Here is a 19876-nt window from a genome sequence, read left to right on the forward strand (position 1 = left end):
ATATTGACATTTCCTGCATATATAAGAATTACACCCTTTTGTCTTTATTGCTTTTTTGTTGCTCAGACAAAAGCAACTTACTTTATTTTAGTTTATGGTTAGAAGACTTTATTTTAGTTTATGATTTAACCAGACTTTAGTTTTGGGGTTCCAGAGGAAGTTCAACTTAGCCAGGATAGGCATGGCAAGGCAGCAGGAGAAGGAAGCTGAGGGGAAGGTTGTTCTTATGTTTAGCCATATACAGGAAGAAGAGAGAGTAAACAGAAAGTTGGGCGAGGCTATAAAATTTTAAAGCCCACCCCCAATGATGTACTTCCTCTAGCAAGGCTCCACCTCCTAATGGCTCAGTGCCCTCCCTAAATAGTACTACCAAGTGGGAGCAACTGTTCAAAGACATGAGCTTATGAGAAACACTTCTCCTGCAAATTATAAAGAATGATGTACCAATTTCTTATTCTGCTATTACATTTTTGTTCTCACAAGTCCTTTAATTTTCCTCCATTGTCTGCTCTCTACATCCACATCACAACTGCTGGCTATATGGTAATGAATGTTTATCCTAACATCTTGACCATATTGTTTTCTGTCCAGCCAAGCAGTATACTCTGCACCTTTGCCATGGGCTGCTTAACTTTTTAACATACCTCTTGTTCTCGGCACAGGCAGTCATATCTCTTAGGGTTGGGGAGATGGCGCCACAGTGCTTTGATCAGCATGGCTGCCCTGTATGCTTTGGATGAATGATTGACCGAACAGAATCATGGAGCTTCTCAGCCTTCTATCACCACAACAAACAGCTGGGGTAAGTCCCCTTATATCAAGAAAATAGTTTTCTTTTTTTCCTTTAAAGTTGACTTCCTTCCCCTCCCCCCTTTATTGAGATAAAAGTTTTTGGCTCATTTTTTTTTCAAGACTCTAATCCATGATTGACTGGCTTCTTCACCTCTGTGCTTATGGAGGGCTGTCATGGAAAGCAAAGGCATCCCACGGATCCCTAGGAAAAGAAAGAGATATCAACACTGAGTCACACCAGCTCCTTCAAGAGCACAGTCCCGGTGACCTAAGACCCCCTATGAGGCCCCACCTCCTAAAGGTTTTGCCAGTTCCCAACTGTGCTGGATGTTCAAAGCCAGGCTGTGCTACAAGGGGAGCTTCTAGCCAAGTAAGACTACATTATGAGAACGTAACTCAAAATATCAACAACAAATAAATACAAATAAATAAGTCTTCCAGTAGCTTTTTATTGGATTTGAATTTTATGTGTCTTCTCCTCCACTCCTTTTTCCTTTCTTTCATTTCATCCACTCTCTTCTCCTTATGTCCCCAGATCCCCATGCCTTTCCCCAATTCCTCTTTCTTCTCTCTTTTCTTACCCCACAAGCACACTTAAGGTGCGAACTAAAGAATGCAGTAACCTTTTTGTCATTATTGTTTTTCCTCTTGGATTATTTGCTGATTTTATTTAATTTGTAGTAATTTGACTGATGATGAATACCCACCCTTTCTGCATGGTGCCTTTGGATGTCAGAAGAGGGTGTTGGATCTCCTGGGACTAGAGTTAGAGACACTTTCGAGCTACCATCTGGTATGGAGAACTGAACCTGGGTCCTCTGCAAGAACAAGCATGTTCTTAAAAACACTGATTCATTTCTATAGCCTTAGATTTTTAAGAACCCACTTTAAGGGTTCCCAAATGCTTCTGCCTCCCTTTCTAGCCCATAGGTAGGAGAGAAAAGATGGTGTAGAGGACAAGGGGATGTGAACCTGTTTAGAAGTAGTTCTTTGAGGCGATTCCAATCTCTGTCAGGATGCCAGCAGACCACCAGTTCAGTAGTGTCAGGATACCAAACTTGAATCAGCAACAGTAACATGATGCATCAGAAACTGCCAGGCCTCTGCCAAATCAGCAGGAGTCAGTGGGAGGGACCAGAACCAAGCAAGATGTCTGGAGAAGTTCTCTGCTGTGCCTCTCTCAATGAAGTAAAGATCAGAGAAGACTCGAGACCAATGAAGCATCAATGAAGCATTGCAAGGCTAGCTATGCAAGTGCCCTGTCATTGTCCCTTGAGTCCTATTTATACTCTCTCTAAGCATCATGTGTCCTCCTAAGGGTCTTATCATGTGCATCACCTGACACATCCAGAAACGTCCAATTCACATCTCTCCTGACTTAAACGTTATTTATTTGATGATCTTTCTATATTTCTCCCCCTAGTGAGCAGATGTAGACTCCTCGCATGGACCCGCCTTCTTCTCTCCCCTGTTAGTCATTCATTTAGTTCTCATAGTCTAAGTTTCTCTCTTACCCACTGAACTACTCCTCTAGCTCCTTCTCAGTTTGCTTTTAATTCGGTACCCCTTCTTTGATGTGTGTTGTTCACATCTCATCCTTTATTTTGGGGGACATAAAATTTTGCTGTCCACTTGGATTTAAGAGCCCCTCCCTGGAAACTCCATGATGCACACCAGCTCTCCACGGTGGCCCAGTAGAGAGAGCATATGTTGTTGTTGCTGCTACTGAACAGCCCTTTACTAGCAGGGTCTGTCAGCCTTTTTATTTGTAAACACTGGATTTCCACACAAGAGAATCCTACCGTATCTTGCACGGTCACGCCGTTGCACCCACTTGCTAATACTGTGGAAACAGGACAAGAGGACAGGTGTTGGGGTGACCGTTCTGGTTTTGCACTCAGTTGGTCCACATTCTCCGATTTAGCACTGTCTTCTCCAGCGGTACACACCCTCCGTGCCATCTGGAGCCCCTGCATTAAAGCTCCGGTCCCCACAGAGACAGAATGGGCCACATGTGGAAGCCACAGAGATTGGAAAAGGCAAGGGGCTGGCACCTCACAGCTCGGGACACATGTGCAACCCACTGACTGTCGCCCGAGAGCCCAGCTCTGCTCTGTGTCCTGTGGGGAAAATTAATTTGTTTCTCGCTGGCATCCCCTCTGTTGGCACAAAGACTTCCATTTTCCTTACCCACCTCGCTCATTACCTTTGCTCTGTCTCCCATTTCTAAGGTCTCACGTCCATCTGCAAACACTGCTGACACCCCTCTATTTATCCTCAGCACCTTCACAGGAAATCATTATTTGGGTTATTTTTTACTAGTGCAGCAATAACATTTTGAGAGAATGGAAGGAAGAAAAATGCATAAGAAATTGAATCCATGTATTCATAGATATTTCTTAATATATATAAATTTCTTTCTTTCCATATACATAGACACACAAAATTAGGTTCAAAATAAGAGGAATATACTTGCAAATCTTCTATGGTCACAAGAGTGGACTCAAAGAAAGTCTCCCCAGACTGTAGAATGAAAGGCCATGGGTCCATGCTGTATGACAAAATCACTGTGGTATAACCCACAGTGAGAGGCCTGTTCCTGCCCCCTTTACAACCTCTTGACTGCAGCAGCAGGTACTTTTCTGTTGCTCTGAGAAAATGCCCAAGGTAAAATGCAGCCTAGGGAAGGAAGGGTGCCTTTGAGCTTATGAAGCTAGAGGGCTACAACCCATCATGGCAGTGAAGTTCCAGAAGGTTCCAGAAGCAGTCTAGCCCTCCTCCAACCTACTCTCCACTGAACACGGCAGAAATTCCAACTCGAGGAGACCAAATCGAGTTTTCAAAACGTAACTGCTCAAAAAGATCTGATATATAAGAGCCAACAAACACACAAGTCACTTGGAAAATCAGGATGATGTGTCTCCTCCCTCAATGACACACCTCAGAGGAAACGACTCAATGGCAGAGACATAGACAAAACCCCAAATAATAGTAATAAGCATGCTTAAAGAAACGAGAGAGAGAAGGGGGGAGAGGAAGGTAGGGAGGGAGGGAGGGAGGGAGAAAGAGAGAGAGAGAGAGAGAGAGAGAGAGAGAGAGAGAGAGAGAGAGAGAGAGAGAATACAGATAAACTGCTGAACAGCTTCCAAGAGAATCCACATAGCCAAGTAGACAAGGGGATGATACCGTTGATGGTATGGAATTTGGTATAGATGTAGAAGGAACAAAGGAATAGAAAATAGCAATGAGGCTGGGCATTAGCAATGGGATCGATCAGGGGGAGGACAGGCTATCAGGGCTGTAAAAACCCAGTAGGCACAAGCGAATCATTCACTCTTGCCAACAATTAACTTTTAAAAAAGGTGTAAGTGGGACATGTATTTCTCTGAACACCATGAAAAGACCAAATTGATCGATTATGAATAAAAGAGGATGAAGAGGAGGAGGGGGAGGGAAAGGAGGAGGAAGAAGAAAGAAAAAAGGAGGAGGAAGAATCTTATGCCAAAGGCAGAGAAAATGTTTTTTTCTCTTTTTTTAAATATAACCATAATAAAAACCTTTTCCAAATCTAGGGTAAGAGGGGCCATCTAAAGGGGCAGTACTCAGGAAAGAAGCTCTTCATATCACATTATGAGTACACTACTAAACACACCGAGCAAAGAAAGGCAGGCCCATCAGAACAGCAGCTGCTTTCTCCGAAGAGACAGTCAAAGCCACGGGGTCATAAAATAATGCCGTTCAAAATAAGTTCTGAGAGACAACAGTTGCCCACGCAGATCCATAGCTGACAGAGAGACAGAAAGGTTTCGACGAATTCGTGACCACAAAACTTTCTCTGCAGAGGAAGATGGAAGGGATTCGTTGAGTGGAAAGCACAGACAGACACGACCAAGAGACTAGGCCAGAAGTTATGCCAACGTGGAGGAAGTACGGGCAAACACTATATACGTCATCTAGAATGGCCATCATCAAGGGAACAAGCAACATCCAATGCAGGAGAGGATGTGAAGGAAAGGAACCCTTATTTCTTGCTTATGGAGTTGCTAATACACAAATTATGGGAAATCGCATAGGATTTTCTTTTTAAAAATACTTTAGGTTTTTAAAAAAAATCTTTAGTGTGAACTACCACAGTGACATTTTCAGGCTTATTCCCAAAGGACTCGGTATTCTACAAAGCCACTTACACCTCCATGTTTATTACTCTGTCTGCTACAGCAAGGAATTGGAACCCATGCAGATGTTCATCAACCAATTTGCATGCCTGCATCTATAGAGGATATCACATATCCTGACACTGGAGTTACAGAGTGTTGCGAGTCACTGTAAGGGTGCTAGGAGCCAAAGCCAAGTCCTCCTGCAAGAGCAGCCAGTGCTTGTAACCACTGAACTGTCTCTCCAGCCCTAAACAGAAACAAAACATAGCAGTTTCAGCCTTTTGTTGCACATGTTTAATAAGGACGGTTAGTCAAAAAGATCAAAGCCCACGTCACCACCAGACTCTTCAAATTCTTCCTCCTTGTTTCCACTTTCTTTCAGCCTCCACATCTGGGGCAGCAGCTGTTGAAGGGGTGGATGCTGCACCCCCAGCTGCTAGAGCAGACCCACCAGCAGATGAAACTCCCAGTGACAACCTTGGCCAAGCCATCCTGGGTGTGTCTGATCTTGCCAGCACTTAGAGATATCTTTACTGTTTTTAAACATCCAGCCAGACTACAAAAAGCAAGACAGGCCACACTGAGAAGACTGCCTTTACTCAGTACAGGAGCTGGGTGTGTGGTTAAAGGCATTCCTTACCTCCAGGCATCACCGCTGGGAAGACAAAGCCCGGATGATGTCATTCTCAAAACAATCATTTAAAACAATTCCTGGAGAAATTTTAACATTAAATTTCATTCTTCTCAAAGTTTTCTCAGCTGTTGTTATATTATAGAAAATTATGAATTAGTGGCAGGCACTGAGAAAGACACTGGGAACCTTTGAGGAGATGTGGCTTCTTCTATTCCAGAGATCAGAGATCCAAAGAACAGGGACAGAGGAAGACAGCGCCAGCAGAGGTGGAAGGCCATGAAGATGTCACAGCTATAAAGACTGGACCATGACTTCTCTCTTAGGACACACCAGACCTTGGAAGTGGGGTCTTCAACCTTCAAGGGCTGCTAATGGCAGGAGAAAGAATTTCTTAATGACCTGGATGTCTCTGTGTCCCCTGTTAGACGCAGCAGGAAGCAGGGAGGTTGATGCTTTAAGAGCTTTGCATATGAACCTGTCCAGAGGAAGAGAAGACCTCTGTATGGAGGATAGCAAGATGCAAAGGGGAGGCTCATGGGCTTGTGAGAGATTAGAAGTGACCAAGGCTGGGCATGTTGGTGCACACCTTTAATCTTACACTTGGGGAGCATAGGCAGGTAGATCTCTGTGAATTTGAAGCTAGCCTGGTCTACACAGAGAGCTCCATGCCAGTTAGGTCCTTTCTCAAAGAAAGAAGAAGGGAGGAGAGGAGGGGAGGGAAAAGGAGAAAACAGGAGGAGTAAGAGAAAGAGAAGAAGAGGAAAGGAAACAGGGATAGAGAGGAGAAGAAAGAAGCAACTGTTGCCATAATCTAATGGAATACATGGTACACACTCTAGGCCAACGAAGAAACAGAAAAAGCCACTATTTTTATTTGTTTGCTGTTTCTCTTCCTGTCTCAGCCTTAGAGGGAGCTCCATTTCTTCTACGAATGGCCAGAAACCCTCATGTCACTGATGAAGCCAAAGGAAAGTTGGGACAGTGTGCTGGGCATATGGCAGGCATGCTTATCAGCATTATAAAAGTATTATTATTATATTAATATTATATTATTATTAAATATTATTATACCATATTAATGTTATATTATTATAAAAATCCCTAAACAATATCGAATCACAAGAGCTATATAAGAATGGGCAGTGCCACAGACTCAGCGGTAACTTACAGCTATCATTTTAATTTTCTGATTTTGTGTCCACTCAACTCTGAGCTTACTTCGTATACTGTCAGAGGAGTCTACACGCAAAGTTGATTTCATAACATTGCATCCGATTCTGCCAAGCGAATGCCTTGGCTCTTCACTGGGCCCCATGGGACATTTACAACAGCAATTCTATTAGACTCCTCAAATACATGGATAAACTCTTTAAAACGTTTTAATGGCCGTATTATCTGATTGCCATGCAAACAAACCACATATAAGTAATGTTAAATGAGAAACTACTTGGAATTTGATGAACACATTTCTACATAACTCAGTAAACAAAAGATAATAACAACAAACAGGGTCTACGTAGAAAAGGAGACAATGACACAGGAAGAAAATTCGTGGGCTGCGGCCAAAGCCGTACTTATTATTAGAATAATACTCTTGACTGCACTCCTTATATGGGAAGACAATATTAAAAACACGTACTCTGACCATTAGACTCAACAAATCAGCAAAAAAATACTAAAAAAAAAAAAAAAATAAAATAAAGCAGGAAGAGGGAATTATCAGAAATAACAAGCAAAAATATGCAGTCAGCAGAATTGCTAAGTAAATGAGGTCAGGTTCCCTGAAATGATGAATAAAATATTCAAAACTAAGAAATCTAATCAAGGAACGAGGAGACCAAAATAGGACTGAGAACAAAGATATAATCAAAGAAATGAAGGGGGTTTGTAGACTTTCCAGAGACTCCTATACACAGCTCTGCTAAAAATGGAAGCCATGCAATACTGAGTATCTTCAAAAAAGACACATGGAAATTGGCTGAAGATCAATGTAGAACGCACAGACCAAGAAGAGAAGGGCCCGTTTGAAGCCATCCTGGCCTATCGAGAGCTCCAGCCAGCTGTATAGTGAGAGCCCTTGAAAAGGAGGTGTGTGAAGTCACTGAGACCCAGTGGGACACACAAAGTCACATGAACCTCATGAAGGAGGGGACAATTTCATTGTTGCTTGTTTTTGTCCTGAGTGTTGAGCTATGTCCTGACATGACCCAACCCCTGGGTTATAGCACCAGCTCTTGGTTCTCTGAGACAGGTTTTTGGTGTTTGCCTGGGCTGCCCTTGAACTGGAGATCTTCCCACCCTACCTCCCTAGTGAAGAGATCATGGGAGAGCACCAGGCTTATCTCTCTGATGATTCTGAAGAACTGAGAAAGTCGATAAGCTTCTCACTGTCTGTGTGACATGTATTTACATACAAAAATTAATTTTGGTCTATATTGAAGGGCTAGGGACTAGTTCAGTGGCAGAGGGTATAGATGGTCAATCAATGAAGACCCTTGTTCAGTCTCCAGCACCCAAAAGCAAATCTAAAACTGGAGAGAATGTATTCTGTAATTCTGTTGCTTGTAGCATAGCTACATACTCAGAAAACCCAAGGGAATCAACGAAAAAACTCAGTGAATTTGATAATAACACCAAATGTGAACTAGTGAAGTGTACTTCATGTCTTTGCCACGAGAGACAACCAGTTGATAAATATAGTAAAAAAAAATTCTCACTATTAAAAACGTGCCCAAACAATGCCCAGGAATAAATTTGACAAGAATCATGCAGAAACAATGGCAGAAAAAAAGTATAAAAAGTATAAAATAAAACTTTGTGGAGGTGAAGCTGAGGCCCACCCTGGGTTACACAGCAATGATACAACTGAAAAGAAAGTCAACCACTCAACTTTATGGAGAGTCATTGTGTAAAACTTATAAACAGAGATGCACCATTTTAATGCAACTCTATAGGCAGGACATAGAAAAAACAACTCCTAGGAGTTTATATTTTTCTTATTAACCAGCCAGGCTAGTTATTTGATTTTTATGTACTAGCTCAAGTTACAACCAGTATCTGAAGAGCCCAAGGGGTTTTCTAGAGGTTGCCTGATTTTGTGCAACCAGCTAGCTCCTGGCTCTTCTCCGTACTTAGGTGGGCAGTCAAGATGAATAAGGAAGGAGAAATATAACACAGGAAGGCCCTGAATAGATTCAGTGGTCAGGAGACATTAATCTTGATGTACATGGTCTGCTTCTCTGAGGAGCCATTGTCACCCTTTCTGACCACCACACTTCATTTGTCTGCTTAATGTCCTATAATCCAAGCCTTTTGATTAACCCTGTAAATGGGGCTCTGCCCCTGATGGGTCTTTGCCCCGTTGAGTTGTCTGGACAGCACAGAATACTGAAATCGTTGCTTCAACCCGTTCGTGGCTTCCTCAAGCCATCTGAGTCTACTTTGCTCCTTGGGAACTTCAACCTTGCATAATCTGGTCTCATCAATGCTACAACCGAGGTTCAATCCTGGGGAAAGAAGCATGGCTTGGCATGTATTCTCTGAGATGTGTTCCTTCCCGGGCTCTGCATAATGTGCTCCTAGGAACAAGATGATGATGAACACCAAGTTTTGGAGGCTTTAACTATTTCACCTGTTGGAGACACAATTTTCAATGGAGGGATGATCTGAAAGAAGGGGGAAAAACAACCAACCAACAAACCAAACCAAAGTAACCCAAAAAACCAGTTACCTAGACTTAGATGAGATAGTCGAAGCATCCCTGTAAAACAGATGTACATTTGTTAGACTTGGATGAACAAGCAAAGGGGGAGCATGAAGGAGGTTCAATGTTTTGTGTGAGAATAACTTTAGATATGAGGAAAGAATAGAGAAACGCTGGACCAGGCCTACTAAAACAGATTTCTCCACTATATATGGTGGCATAAGCCTGTTACTATAGCTACCAGAAACCTGGAGCAAAAGAATCACAAATTTAAGACCCATCTAAGCTATAGAGTGAGATAAGGACCAGACGGAGCAATTCAGTTAGCTGCTGTCTCAGAATTAAGAGTAAGAAGATGGCAGAGAATGTAAATCAGTCATCGAGCTCCCTCCTGGAATCCCCTAGAATCCCCCAGTGAGGAACTAGGAGTGTGGCTCCGTGGTAGAGCCTCTGCCTAGAATCCCCCAGTGAGGGGCTGGGGGCGTGGCTCAGTGGTAGAGCTCCTGCCTAGAATCTTCCAGTGAGTGGCTGGGGGCGTGGCTCAGTGGTAGAGCCCCTTCCTAGAATCCTCCAGGGATTACTCAGCAATATGTATCCCCTGTGTCAAATCTGTCAATTAGCAACTAGGATAACAGTGCAGACAGAGTCGCTTGCCTAGCATGAAGAAGCCACTGTGTCCAATCTTCAGTACTTCAAAAGATTAAAAATAAAATAGACCCTTTTTTTCTCCAAGTTGCAGGAGATGCCCCAAAAAGCAGTAGGCACTGCCCTTACTTCCTAGCATGAACTTCTTCACCAGCGCTCCAACTTTTAAATGGAGTGCCTGAGGATTGGCCATTTACCTCCTGATTCCCTCATAATCGTACCAAGTTTAAGGCTGAGGGGATATGGCTGGCAGGAAGCTCCATGCTGCATATATAATCAGAAAACCTTGACTACGGCACACTCGTGTCCCTTGACATTGCCTCTAGATAGGCAAGAGATGCATATACCCCCTGGAGGGGGTGGAGTACCTCATACCCTGGGCTGCATCTCTGTTCAGACGTGCCTTCCCACGAGAAAGACCAGATTGCTTGGCCAGGCAGCTGAGACGGAGAGTTTGATAACATTGATCTTGTCCTATTGATTGGCAGGGAAGTTTCCCACGGGCCGTGCAGGAGACAGAGCTTGTCTGTGGGTAGAGTCAACCCCTCAGATGGTCCTGAAGGATGGACCCTCAGGACCAGCCAGGCTAAAGTTTATCACTTGCTTCGTGGACATGCTCCTCACAGCAGAATTTCCCCAAAGCTAGTGTCAACTAAAAGTGACTCCCAGACAGAAAAGCTTCACTGGCCACCAGGTCTCTCTCTCTCCCTCACTCCCTCTCTCCCTCCCTCCCTCCCTCCCTCCCTTCCTTCCTCCCTCCATCCTCCCCCTCCCTCCCTTCCTCCCTTCCCCCTTCCCTCCCTCCCTCCCTCTCTCCCTCCCTCCCTCCCTCCCTCCATTCTCCCCCTCCCTCCCTTTCTTCCTCCCTCCCTTCCTCCCTCCCTCCCTCCCTCTCTCCCTCCCTCCCTCCCTTCTTCCCCCTCCCTCTCTTCTTTCCCCTCCCTCCCTCCCTCTCTTTCTCCCTCCCTCCCTCCCTCCCTTCCCCCCCCCTCCTGTCTCTTCCTTGGTCAGACTGAAGAAGACCGAAGAAACATCAACTGGGAGGGAGGTGAAAGGAGACAAGAATAAAGGTGGCAGGGGACAGGGATGGAGGTGGCTTCTTAGTCGGTCTTCTCACCAAGGGAGGGGTGATGGACAGAAGCAGCCAGGCTCATGGGATGAGTTAAAAAGAATGGTGAAGTGATCCTCATGGGCTCGTGCGCTTGAGCACCTAGCTGGTGCTGCTGTTTTGGGAAGGTGTAGAAGCCTTAGGAGGCTCTCTTAGCTGAAGAAGACCAGCAGCTGAAGAGGTGGAACTTGAATGGTTTGGTCCAGGACTATTTCTAGCCTCTCAGTTTCCTGATCCTCTGAGATGTGAAGTAATAAGCCCCCCCTCTGCATCCCGGATGGAGCCATTAGGGCTGCCTCGGCTTTCTTGCTCTGATGAGCTTGCTCTGTTTTGAGAATCGAAACAAACCTCTCCCCAACTTGGTTGTTTCTTTCAGGTGCTTTGGTCACAGCAAGGAAAGAGTAACTATTAGATGAACGGTTAAGGGACACTGACTTTTTAAATTACTCAACTGTGTGTCTTTTAACTAAAGCTAACAGGAGACTCTCTTAGTCCTATAATGTACAAAACTATGGTTTGATTGAGCCTGGAGGCCCAGGAAGGGGCAGCCTACCTGGAGATGAACAGGGTTCTGTAGAAAGGAAGAGGAGGCGAGGTTATAAGCCAGATGCCTCCTGCTTATTCCGCATACAACCCAGAATTTGGCTTTTGATTGAATGGCTTGCAAATCCATGCTATTCCCCTGTCCCCAAACTTGTAAAACTTTAGCCCTGAAAGGGCTCTCAAGACACACAGTATCTTTGACAGCTAAAGTTGAATGGTGGCTCTTTTGGGTGGAGAAAGTTCTGGGAGATTAGTCAAGCACACCTCTGGTGTGTCTGTGCAAGCCTTCCAGGTAAAGAGATGCAGGAGACAGCAAAAGTGATAGCTCCGTATGAAGGAGAATGGGAAAGGCGACTCCCCCCATGCAGGTATATTCTCTCTGTGTGTCTCTCCCTGCTCCTAGTCAATGACGGGAATAGCCTCTTGCTCCAGATCCTCCTCCCAACGAGACATCTTCTTACCATATACATAAGACAGTTGAAATCTCCAAAACCGTGAACCAAAAACAACTGACCTTTCCCAGAGAATCCTTCTGTGGGGTATTTTGGGCCGAGCTGTGCAAATGCAGACGGGAAAATACGAGGGGAACTCACCTCCTAACTTCAATGCTCACTTCTTGACTTCAGCACCCACGTTCGCAGAACCAATGGTAGATGCTTACGGAAATGGAGAAGTCATTTTTCAGCATTGTTACGCAGTTTTCAAAATTCTAATGACTGCATAATAGTCTACTTAACCAATCTCTGACGAATGGACATCAGGTTATTTCCAATTTTTCACCATTATAAACAACACCATGATGAATATCCCTGTGCATAAATCTCGGTGGTTACCTCTGATCACGTGCTGGGGTGAAAGCAGTACACATGGATTAGTGAGCTGAAGTAATGAGAAATGTTAAGGCTTTTCATACATAATTCCAATTTCCACAAAACTGGGGATAAATTTACAGCCACTATGGTTTTTTTTTTTTTTTTTTTTTTTTTTGCTTTAACCCCATGTTTCCAAGCAAGGGACAAGAAATACATTAAAGTCTTTCAATGTGAAAAGTGGTAAATGGTGGAGACTCAGCTCAGCAGGTTAAAATACATTAACATGATGTTTCAGAAGACCGGCGTTCAGTTCCCGGCACTGAAATTTTCTGTGTCTTGAGACCGTCTGTAACCAGCTCTAGGGAATCCAATGTCATTTGCCCACACATACAGACACAGACATACCCACACCAATACACAGATGCACACACACACACTCACAGGCACACACACATATACACAGTTTACAAATAGAAAAGAATAGACGCTTTGTCAAGATTTTAATTTGTATTTCTTTAGAGTCTAGTAAAAAAAAAAGCAGGTTTTTTTATGTTGACCAAATGAATTTCCTCTTTTACCTGTTTCCGTGTATTATTTTTCATAACTTTTTATATGTACTCCACATGATGAAATTACTAGTCACATAGAACCTCTACTAAATCTTATCTAGAGATGTTATGTATCCTCTGAGTAGTACTTTTTGATAAAAGATTCATTACTTTTATTTTATGTGAATGGACATTTTGCCTGCATACATATATTGTACCATGTATATGCAGTACCTGGTAGCCAGAAAAGGGGTTCAGATGCCCTGGAACTGAAGTTACTGACAGTCTGAGCTTCCATGTGGGGAACGGAAAGTGGGTCCTCTGGAAAAGCAGCCAGTGCTCTTAATCACTGAGCCATCTCTCCAGCCCATACCTGAATACTTTCAATACTGTACAGATCTAAAGATCTTAGATTTTTTCCTTTGTGACTAATTCTGAACTTTCACAAAGACAAATTCCTATTTACAGCATCAAGAGATGAAGTCTAAAACTGTGTTTGCAAGATCAGTGCAAGGACTGTGTTGGGCATCTCCTTAGAGAAATTAGAAAGTCAATGCACAGGGCTACAGATTAATTTTGGCTCCTGGTTTCAGAAAGTTCAGCCCATGGTTGGCTGGATCCATGGCTTCTATTGATTTCAGGCCTGTGAAGGGGCAGAAACATCATGGCAGGATGGCATGCAGAGACAAGATGATCAACTCATAGTAGCCAGGAGAGAGGGGGGAGGGGGATGGGGAGGGGGATAGGGATAGGGACAGGGAGAGAGACAGGGACAGGGAGAGGGACAGGGACAGGGAGAGGGAGACAGAGACACAGTAACAGAGAGAGAGACAGAGACAGAGAGAGAGAGAGAGAGAGAGAGAGAGAGAGAGACAGACAGACAGACAGACAGACAGACAGACAGACAGACTAAGGGCAGAACAGTCTGTTCAAAGCACATGTACAGTTGTTCCCATCAAGGCAGGGGATAACCCCATCTAAGTTACAGTTTCTGTTGCTGTGATAAAACACCATGACCAAAAGCAACGTAACGAGAGAAAGCATTTATTTTCAGCTCATAACTCTCAGGTCACATTGCATCACTAAGGGAAGTCAGGGTAGAAAGCCAAGGCAGGAACCTGGAGGCCAACAGAAAATTAACCAACACAGACCCACTCCGCCATCCATTCAGCAACTGGCTGACCTTCTGATGGAGTTAGCACCCTCACGATCCAATCACCTCTTCATAATCCAGTTGCTTTATCCTTATAACCCCACCAGCTGTGAACCAAACCTTCAGGACAGATGCCCCCCTCTCAGGGGACACTTCACATCGTAACTATGTGGCATATGCATGCGTGCGTACTCACCAATTTAAATCAGGGTTGCAATAGCAGAAGTAAGCTGTAGTTAATCCAATCCAATCTCATCCCCGACTAGCTTACAAATGAATGAGACTCATGCTATGGTTATTTTATTTGGCTTTGACAATTACAGGGGGGTAACCTCTAATTTTTTCTAAATGCTGGCCCTGTGGTATACTGTAGACACTTGCTCTTTCTCCTGGCTATGTGCTCAGGGTCCATCTCCTCTCATGGTAGCCTCCTCTTCTCCCTCTTCCCCTTCTCTCTCCTCCTCCACAACCCCCAATAGGGTAACTCAAAACCTGCATACCTCTAATCCCTCCACTAATTGACTGTAGCCATTTGTATTTAACCAATAGTTTTAAATTAAGGAACAAGGTCTGCATATACAACAGAAGCAGATAAACCGGACAATTCACTCGTAGGCAACTAGACCTTCCGGTACAGAACTTAGCATTACAATGCGCAGCAACAGACCAAACCTCAGCAGAAAACAGCTTACCAAATCTTCCACTAGGGTTGGGAATTAGCTAGGTAGATCAATAATACTTTCTATTGTTTTCTATTGACTGTCATGTTTTCCACAAAGAGGTAGAGAGTCTGTACATCTGCTTCTCCAAACTCTGGTGACAATAAGTGTCCTGTTAAGTTCATTAAGAAAACATGAAGGGAAGTCTCAGATTTTTAAACTCAGTTATATTGCCTCTTAGCGCATCTTTGGCCACCTAAATACCCACCCAAATGTTATAGAATGGAAGCCTATAGACTATCAGCTGAACCTTGTTTTAAAATATTGGTTCATCTCAACTCTCAGCCCCTAAAGACAAAGACCCTAGAAGATAACCTGCTACCAAATCAATATAGTTTGCAATCCCACGCTGAATGCTTACCCTTCTACCCGTGAGTAAGTGCAGCTCACACCCCTTCTCAAGGATGGTTCTTTGGGCAGTCACATAGGTTATTGCAGAGGTTGACAGTCAAAGTTCAGACAATAAGTGGGTGTAGGGAGCATAGCCCTGATTGGTGCAGGACTCCCAGAGAACACCGTGGAAGCATGGGATAGAAGATTATAAGAGCCCCGAGGACCAAGATGTGGGCTGTGAAATAGTATCTTCTGTATAGGGTGAGGATTCTGCACCCAATGAAATCTCAATAGTATGGTGGCCAGCACAAGACCTGCACAATGACCAAACTACATGACATGGTAATATCGATGAGGAAAAACCCCACAAGGCTCCATTCATAAGTAAAGAGCTACAGTAAATCAATGAATTTCCACTTTTGAGAGTGGGAAAATCAGTCTTCTCCAGCAATAGTCCCCTTCCTCATAGGGTGGGGGAAGTGGTCAGCTCTAAATGTATATACATATATGTGAATATCTATCTATCATCTATCTATCTATCTATCTATCTATTTGAGACTAGGTACTAGGGTGGAAGAATTTGAGGGAGGAAAGTAAAAGACAGAAATGCTATACATGCAGTCTACTCATATTTGAATTCTTATAAAGAATGAGCAACTCAGAGGAGCTAGTATTCAAAATATATAAAGAACTAAACTTAGATACCAACTATCCAAATAATCCAATTAAAAATTGGGTACAGAACTAAACAAAGAATTTTCAAATTAGGAAAAAAAATCTATTCCTGGAAAATAGACTGATGAAGGAAGCAAGTGGGATTTTAAGATCTGACAAAATAGACTTCAAATCAAAACTAATCAGAAGATATAGAGCAAGACAATACATACTCATTGAAGAAAACCCACAAAGAGGATATTGCAATCCTAAATGTGAAATAGAAGTAGAAATTACATCTACCAATCAAAACAAGACCAGGGCAGATGGATTCAGCTGGATATTCTACCATAGCTTCAAAGAATTAACGCCAAAGCTCCTCACCTTCCTCAACATAGCAATTGAAGGAGCGTTGCCTATTTGTTTCTAAGAGATGACAATTACCCTGATACCTAAATCATACAAAGATCCAACAATGACAGAAATTACAGACCAATTTCCCTTGTGAACATAGATACAAAAATTTTCAATAAAGTACTTTCAAACATAAAAAAAAAAAAAAAAAAAAGAATGAGCAACTGGGAACGGAGTGATAGCTCCTCGGTTAAGAGCAATATTGCTCTCTCTGAGAACCTAGGTTTGGTTCCCAGTCCCCACACGGTGGCTCACAGCCACCTGTACCTCCAGTTTTAGAAAATCCAATTTCCTATTCTTGTTGCTCTGCTGCTGAGGTCAAAGTCTGACATGACCGGAAAGCCCAGAGCTCAGTAAAGAATGGTGGACTCCCTTCATCAGTGAGCCTTCCTCTTCTCAACCTTGGGGATCCCAGACTCCAAACCCTATACCTGTGGGCTGTCATGTAGCCATAGTGAGATTACAGGTTTATCTTCCTTCCTCCCCATGAGAACCCATTTAGCGAGTACCTGGGTTTCCTGCAGTGCCTCCCCATGCTAATGAGGCATCTGGTACCCTAGCCTTGAATCACCCCAAGTAAAGTCAGTCTGTCCCCCTGAAGCAGGTCTCAGTGTATCATTACCGATCATACTCACAGGCTGTTTTAAACCGTGTTCATTGACGCTGCTCCCTTTGTCCTCTTGGGCCAGTGACCAACAACCGAAGGAGGAGGGAGAGCCACATCTTCTGGTAGCCAAGGATGCTAGACACACACATGGAACACAAGCAGACATGCAGGCAAAATGTTCGTATACATAAAGGACCAAGTTTTGAATAAATCTTTGAAACAAAGATGTAAAAAAATAATAGTTGTACAAAAAAGGAAAGGACACCAGTCCTGATCAGTTGTGATATGCATTCAAATTATGTCACTGTGATGGATGTTTGTGTAACAGGAAAGAGGAAAAATATACACACACACATATATGTATATGTATATATGTGTATATATATGTGTGTGTATATATGTATATATGTGTGTATACATGTATATATGTATATATATGTGTGTATATATGTATATGTCTGTATACATGTATATATGTGTATACATATATATAGTGTATACATGTATATATTTGTGTGTATATGTATGTGTGTGTGCATATATACATATATATATATATATATATATATATATATATATATATATATATATATATCATTCAGTCACATAAAGAGTGAAGTCAATTTATTTGCAACCAAAGGGATGGAGCTGGAGGGAATTATAAGCCAGCTATAGAAAGACAGAGACAAAAGTTTTCTCTCATAAGCAGGAACTGAAAATGTTGAGGTGAGCTGAGCACATTGGCCCATGCCTTCTCTTGGCATTTGGACACAGCACAGGGGCTTACAGACTAGTTCTAGCCAAAGGTGAGAGGTCGTATGAAAATGGGGTAGGAGGTGGTTCTGGTAAAGTTGGGGGAGAGGTGCTAGACGAGGAGACAGATCCTGGCACAGAGGCTTCAGTTCTGCCCTTTCTGCACCACTGTGAATGTGACTTCCCTTCATAGAAGCCATTCTATATTCTATGTGGGACTAGAGGAAAGCTAGGAGACTGCCAGCCTAAAGAAATGCTAATGATATGCAAATGATTTGATCAGTATGCATTGTCTTTATCAATATCACCTACGACTGTATTGCATGTTACAAAAGAGCAACAGTGGACTTTGCAAGAGGGAGGTAGAAGTCCTGCCTTGCTGTGGGTCTGGGGTCTTAGTTTACTGTCCCACACAGTATCCCTCTGGAGGCAGAGCCTCTAATATCCCTTTTCCAGAATCTGGGGCCCCTTCGCCACCCTTTTCCGAACCCATCTGGTTCCTGGAGAGAGTTTAAACTCTCTTTACCCTCCACATCAAGGTGCTGAATACATCCTTCCACCTTGGTCAGGAAGCTCCTGGCCTGTGAAAAGCAAAATTCAGACAGGAGATTGCCACCTGAAAGACTGCACTGTGTCTCAATTAGGTGTTCTTTAGGTTTTTTTTTTTTTTCTTTTTTTTAGATTTCCTTATTTTATATGTATGAGAGTTTTGCTTGCATGCATAGACATATACCATGCATATGCCTGATTACCTCAGAGGTCCCAATAGGGCACTGGGTCCCTTGGAACCGGAGTTGAAGACAATTGTGAACCATCATGTGGATGGTGGCAATCAAATCCAGATCCCCTGGAAGAGCGGTCCGTGCTCTTAGCCTGGATCTTTTAGCCCTCTCTCCAGCACCCAAAGACATCAGATTCTCTGGAACTGAGTTGCAGACGGTTGTGAGCTGCCATGTGGGTGCTGAGAATTGAACCCAGGTCCTCTGCAAGACCTACAAGTCCTCTACCCGTGGAGCCTCCTCTCCGTGCCCCGTGGCATGCTGTGACCTCGGTTGGAATCGGCAGTGACCACCGTGCTGTTCCCGTTCAGTTTCGTCACTGTGCCCTTTCTGATCTGCATTGCATCCCTGGTTCCCACCACACTCAAGCTCAGACTCTCCCTCCTTTGAGTGATCGAGAATGTCGTGATTAGAACTGTCTTCATCGTACCCCTGAGATTGGCTACCACATCCTCCAGATTCTCTTCGGACTACTGTCCACCCTCGTTTCAAGCAAAAGGCCATCTACCTCCAGGAGAATGTCCCTGTCCCCTAAGCCTGGATGAGTTGAGATGTTCCTTTCCAGAATTCACTCAAACCCTGGTCTTGACCCATTAGATGCCCTGTGACATTGTGTTAGGTGTTTGCTCTCTAACATTTTCTCTAGACTGGAAGGGTCATAGGTCGGGGACAATGCCCGGAGTAATGAATGCAATTACTCTGCCCCATGCCAACGACCCCCAGCAGGTTCATGAGTGGGTGGACCTGGGAGTATGGATTCCTCGCCTTGTCCCTTACTTCTCTCGAAGCTGTGGTATCAATGGTCCACATACCTCGGCTTTCTCAGCTGCACTGTGAGCTACTAAAGAGGGAGGAGCATCTACTCAGGCTTTCCCCAGCAGATGCTCAGAGAGACATACCTGTGCACTCACAGTAAGAGCCAGTGTCCTCCAGATTCCGGCGCTCACCAACCCGTGGTTTGGAATGAATGTGAAATGCCTGTCTGAAGACTCTTGTGTAAAAAGCCTGGTCCTCGCTTACTAGATCTAATTATTGAAATAAAAAAAAAAAAAAAAAAAAAAAGATTGAACCGTACGGGCTCAGACATCACCAATGGATCCATTCATGGACATAGCCACGTTTTCATGGTGTTAGAGAAAAGTGATTGTAACGGAAAGGTAGCGGTCTCCTTAGAGGAATTAGGTCATGCCTCAGACTTCTCAACTCTAGTTTCTTTCCCCTTCCTGACTGCTATGAGGCTTGCAGCATTCTCTACCCTGTATCCTTCCACCGCATTTTATCTTGCAAGGAGCCTGGACACAAGAGGGCCACCCTCCAAAGACTGAACTCCATGAAAGCCTGAGCCAGATAAACATTTTTGTCCCAAGCCTCCTCTCCTCAGAGGTTCGGTCACAACAGTATAGAACTGACCAACACGCACTGTGAAGTTCCCTCACTGGATTGCAGCTCTGTTCCTACAGAAGGCTCCTACAAATCCTTCTTTTTTCTGCTTTTTGTATGTCCTGCAGCCAAAGCATGGCAG

This window comes from Micromys minutus (genome assembly GCF_963924665.1).
Source record: "Micromys minutus genome assembly, chromosome: 32".
Lineage (NCBI taxonomy): Eukaryota > Metazoa > Chordata > Mammalia > Rodentia > Muridae > Micromys > Micromys minutus.